This window comes from Sylvia atricapilla, chromosome 1 (genome assembly GCF_009819655.1).
Source record: "Sylvia atricapilla isolate bSylAtr1 chromosome 1, bSylAtr1.pri, whole genome shotgun sequence".
NCBI classification, from domain to species: domain Eukaryota; kingdom Metazoa; phylum Chordata; class Aves; order Passeriformes; family Sylviidae; genus Sylvia; species Sylvia atricapilla.
In genome coordinates this window covers 12115500-12121905 of record NC_089140.1, presented here as the reverse complement: position 1 = coordinate 12121905, position 6406 = coordinate 12115500, and positions in this window count along the sequence as shown.

Sequence of the window (6406 nt, the reverse complement as noted above, 5' to 3'; positions counted from 1 at the left end):
TGGATGTTTTAATGTATATTTTTATAAATATTGCAGACTAGAACTGCAGCTGAATGTAAAGGTAGTGTGTGCATATATCCTGAGGAACAGATCCCAGCCTTTGTCTCAGGTTTGGCTTAATTTTTCTCCATGGGTGTTTAAAAAAATACCTGCTGAGTCAGATTCATTACTACTAGATCATGCCTAAGCCAGTAAAGTTATGACAATAATAAAAGTTATCTGTTAAAGTATTAAAGGTTTTCCAGAATACTGTTAGGTTTACACATGGTGTATATTTTCATGACCTGCTTTCTTAGTAATTCCTCAGCAATTGTTCCCTCCTGTTCACAATCCAGAGATCTGAAGGAAACCCAGCTATTGCAATGAGTGAGATGTATGTTACCAGGAAAACTTTTCAAAACAAGAAATTTTTTTCTGGCATATCCAGTGTCTTGTTCACCATGTAATTGACATTGAGCTATGAAATATAAAGCAACTCAAGGCTCAGTTTTACATTTATTTACAGGAGCCTCTTTTTCAGCATGAGAACTCTTTGCAGTGCAGATTGTGGATTTAGCAAAATAAAACTCCAGTCTGCACAGGTGAGAGCTGAGAAAATGTGCTGTGCATGAATTTCGTGCAGCTTTCACTCTACTAAGTGACCTCAGAATTTGCAGGGTCACATATGAATGAAACCCTAAGGAGAGATTCAGGCTTAGATGGGTACAGACACAGGGACAAATTTCCACGTGGTGAATGCAGCCTCCCCTCAGGTCTCACGTGAAAACTCTCATTTTCCACCAAAGCACATGTAGAAAAACTCACATTAATGCTACAAACACAAGCAATTACGGTGCAGCACCAAAGGATTGTGAAATGTCTTACCTCACTCTCCCCTCCTACAACTCTTCTCTGTGCCTATGCTCACAGGCATCTGTGCAATTTGGGTTACCTCCACGTTGCACTGAAACAAGACTTTTTGGTCTTATACTCCACGTTACATTGAAACTAGATGTTTTTGGTTCATAATTATTGAAGAGCTGCATGTCAGGCATAAGGACACTTTTGCAGATCCAAAGTTCCTGACACATCCATATCTGCATTTCTATGTGTGTGTGTGATTTTATTGGATGTGTATGTGTCCTCAGACTTGCTCACAGCTTAGAGCTTATCTGGAATTGAATTGAGAGATTCAAGGTCTGCTGAACTAATCTCAGTTCCTAACTAACCAGTGTGTGACTTAGGAAACAGCTGCTGGTAGAACAGATGGATTTGGCCTAAAATGTTTTTTTGAGAATATGACTGGTCCTAAGACTAGAACGTACAGAAAAATCACAGGCAAAAAAGCTAAAAGTAACAAGGAGTGTAACCACATTTCCAAGGTGAAGTAAAGATGGGAGACAAAACATTTAACATATTGCTTCTATTATCAACAGACTATTCAGCTTCTCTCCTATCTAGACGATATTGATGGAGGTATTTGTTACTCCACTATTGCAAATATTTTTTGCGTCTAGTCAGTTCTGTCAGGCATTAAATAACGTTCTCAGTCTCATTTTCAAGAACTATGTCTAATCTTTGTTTACACTAATGCTTCCTTTGTTGACTTTTAACAATTATGTGCCATTGACAATTGTTTGTTGTTGTTTAATTAGGAGGTGGATTATTCCCATGTTTTAATGATTACTGCTCAACAACTTGACAGAAATGTTATTCCCAAAACCACCAAGCACAAATTGGATTTGATTTATTTCACTTAATCTTGTTATGATTGTATTATAAACTCTCCAAATTATAATTTTTTATTAATTGCAATATCTCACAGTTTTAGCTCAGCAATGTATACCGCAGGAAGCAAATGTAAAATGTTCATGCTTCTGAATTCCCTCTTTAAGAAAAAAAATGGGAAAAAAAAAAAAAAAACACCACATACAATAAAGTCATCACCGCTGACTGAGAAATGATTTTCAGTTAGTAAATAGGAAGTTTCTATTTGCTGTATGTAAGAACATATAATCATCCAGGACATTAGAACTGGCCATCTGTTAAGTGCATTCTCAGTATTAAATATAAAATTTAAAACTAGAAATTACTGATAATGGACAACTTATAAGTGCTGATTTTTATGTAGAGAAGATCATGACATCCACCCTCATTAGCCAATACAAACACTTATTTTTTTCCATTAAATATTGATGATCAATAAAATAATAATGAGGAAGAACTGCACAAGCTAAAATTTGCATGAGCTAGAGCAGTAGTAATTTTTGAGTGCAATATTTCACATAGCAAAAAATTAAAGACAGATTAAAATACATATTGCACATAGATCAGGTGACAATGGCAAGTAAATTGGTTATCTCCTGTGCATTACTGATAATACATATTTTTAATATAAACTTTCCATGGAAAGGATTTTTATGTCAGGATTATCCTTCAAACAGCAAAGCTGGTCAAAATAAAGAAATAAAAGAAAAAAATTGAAATAAATATTAAAATACAGAGTTGAAGAAAAACAACAACACTGAAAGGTACAGTGTTTCAAAATTTCAGTTTTCCTTTTTTGGGGGTTGGACCTCATTGCCAACTTAACTGGAAGATTTTGGGTACTGTGAGCCTGGGGAGCCCATGCTGAAAATATTGTCATTATTGGGCTGAGAATTCCCTGAGCCAAATGCCTGACTGTCTGGGCTGAGCCAGCAGAGAACAGGGCAGGGCTGTGGCAGAACATTGCCCATCCTCTGTTTGAAGACTTTTTGAGAGCAGCATAACTTCCTTAAATGTTTCACCTTGTTGACACAGCCATTTCTGACAGACTGCTGCTGAAACTGGAAATTTATAGCCCCATCCATGCATCACCACTTGATTCCATCTAAAGCATTTGAGGAATCTGCTTTGCTCCCCTGTGGTGTTTCCAGAGGTCACGCACGACAGCTTCTCTCACTCCTAGCAGCCTCCCAGAGTTAAAAAAAGTAGTTTTAAGGAAGAAATAGAATTTCTAAAACATGAAAAAGGCTTTTAGGGATGTTCACATAACTGAGGCATGAGACTGTGCATTAATACTTCAAGATAACATACCACAGTGTGCACCAAAACATGATTTAAGACAAATCTGTGTGACAAGTGAAATTTTCACCTTTCCTTCTGAAGATTTTGTACCTTTCTAATAAGAAAATATTTTATACTATAGTCATTCTAAGTTATCTTCCTACTGTATAAAATCCAAAGGTTTTGGTGGTTTTTTTTTTTTTCTTTTTTTTTTTCAAAGCGTATCTTCAAGGTGTTGAGGATGTTCTCAGGGTTTGAGATCTTAACTTACTTAGGCTGTCTGGAAATTTCATCTCAGGAGGTCAAAACTACTAAAAAATTACTCTGTGTTCTTTAAGTTTTCTTTCAGTGGTTCTCCACCTACCCTCTTTAGTGGTTAATGTTATTAACCCTTTTTAGCCCGGAATTTCTTTCATATTTCTGGCCTAAAACTGAATCATAGTCCTTAAATCAAACTTTAAAATCTTCCATGTTTCCTACTACTCCTTCCCTTTGTAAAAAGGATACAGCTCTTTGTATGAATGATGGTACGATAGTTTTCAAAGAGATTATGATATTTTAAGAAGCCAGGAATATTGTAAGTGAGCAACAGCAGTGACAGAAGCACTCTTGACTTTTCATCTATATTTCTACTTCCTTTGAGATTAATCACAAAACTCACATTCGTTTTGGAAGTAACTGGACTAGACTATTGATATGAAGCTATTTCTTCCAGGAATATGGAGTCAGAGCTACAAGGTTTAATCCTACATCTGCTAGAAACTGGATGAAGAAATGTTTTTGAGAGAAGACTGATGTAAGTTTAAGCCCATTCCTTTTCAGTAAAATAAAAAGAAGAAGTAATAAAAATGAATGGCTCTTCTATTTACATATATTAAAAAGTTGTGTGTAATATTTTATGTAACAGGAATTGGAAAATGGAAGATAAAAATGAATTGCTAAGGACATGATTTAGGTTTTGAAGGATAGATTTGGATTCCTGAATCTTTCTTTTGAAATCCCTTTAATAACTTATAAAAATGTGCAAATGAACATCAAATCAGCAAAAAAATGTTATATTCTTTTTCAAAATGAATGATTTTGCCATCACTATTTTTGTCCTCCTCTTCTTTGACATTACATATCCCTCTAACACCTTTCCACATATAAACAGATATGTTTTAGATAATCAAATTAATGGAAATCTAACAGTATAACACACATTACATATGAGAATGTGTTCTGTTTGTCTGTGTGATGTATCTCTATGAATCTATCTACATATGATGTCAATGATAGTAGAAAAGCGGCTCATTAATCACATCACCTGCCTTGTAACATTAATCCATACTCCAATTATATATATTGCATCTGTCTACACAACAGCTTCAAAGTCACCAAATATACTAAAAAAAAATCCATATTCTTTATTCTTAAATTAAAATACAAGTAAATAGGATTAAAAGATATTGATAAAGATGTTGATGTTTTCAATTATGTAATCAGATATTGCTGTGTCAGGAAAATGTATCATATATTTAATTTTCTAGGATGTTGAATCCAGTTGAACTTCTTGTTATAAGGTGACTGAGATAGGCCTCAAGCTTCATAAAATTAGGAACCTTTAATTTCCTTGACAGGACCTAATTAATTCATTCTTGTCCAAACATTTACTTTAAATATGTCTTCTCTCAACATGGTGTTCATAACTTCAGGGTATTTATGAAGATCATATTGTTTAAACTCTTCTTTTTCTTAAGCTAAGAGAACCCATCCTCTTTTAATTTCCCTTTTTGAAACAGGTCTTCCTCTTCCTACATCCCCTGCCTCAACATCCTCCAGTGTGAGTTTCCTACCCTTGAACAGTCAGACAGAACTGGCATAGTGCTGCATAAAACATCTTAGTAGTGGCTTTGTTATATTTCCCTCTATTTCTTTGCCAGTTCCATTCTTGATAGATACTATGGACATAACTGTTTGTGAATGATCACATCTCATTAATGGTTTATTGATGCCTCTGGATCACATGTCATCACCAGTGTAAAGGTGACCATTTCCAATAACAATTTATCCTATTGAATATTACTTGCAAGATCTTCCATTTTTACTGGTGTATTTTTTCTTGCCTAGTTAAATAGATCTAATAATTGTTATTCTGAAGGAACAGATATAGTTTCATTCCAAATTTGTGATAAAATCATTAAGAATATTTTCAATCAGGCTTGTGATTTCTTACATCTGTCCATTTTCCTTTTGGATTCAGACATGGACATTATAATTTCCCTTAATCTGCATGAATGCAATAATCTGGATACATTTATTCTGCCTAGTAATTCACACCCTGATAATCAACATATGTGTGACAGATCACTCCTGGAGTTTCTGTATGGATTAATTTTATTTTTTTTTCTTAAGATGAGAAGCAGATGAATTTCTGTATATTGCTCAGAGGATAAGAGTTATAACAGACAATGGGGTACATGCAAGGTTTAAGTTCCTCAAAAAGGTTTTTTCTCACAGTTATTTACCATTATTCTAAAACTCCTTTGACAAATCCTTTATAAATCCTTTTCCTACATGTTCTATAAAATCTCATACCAGTGCCCAGTGAATCTATCACACCCTCTTAACAGCAAGTTATAAAATTTATATAATGGAACAACATTGACACTATTTATGCTTTTTGACCAGAAAAACCATATGTTTTAGTCCTGCGAGATGTGCCCCAGAAGCAGTTTAGGTGAAGAATTACAAAATGTGGAAACACTCAGTCTGCTCTGGATTAAGTAGTTCTGAACTATGTAAACATGAGCAGCTCCTTAGCACGTAGTCTGAGGGACAAGGATCATGCCAGAATTACATCTTTATCAGCATAGCTTTTACATTTTGGCATTGTCCAGATAGCAGCAATTTCTGTCTTGATTTGCACTTCTCTATCGGACATCTAACCTTCTGACCCATGATCCACATCCTTGTCTAAGATTAAAATTATTCATGTGGTTCTGTGCCCTTTTAAAGTTAACATTAGCTTTTGTCTTACCCATACTGCATTGTCAATTCCACTGTGGCCTTTTTTTGAATACTGTGGGTGAAGATCCCTTTATCATTTGTACTAATTTCTTTGCAAGGTCTTATAGAGTTATAAGTCATTATTACTTTATCCTAATTTTTAAAGACCTTTAATATGTAACTACTTACTCTGATTTCTCATTCTATTTTCCAACAGGCTTTTTAAGGTTGTCATTTTCATGCAGTGTCTATTCTTTATTTTGTATCAGTCATTGATTCTTTTTTTTTTCAATCTCTTCTCTTACAGTTGAAAACATAATTTAGAGATGTATTTTGTGTTTAGCATTCAAACATTTAAACACAGACAATCCATGTTTTTTGAGCAAGTTAT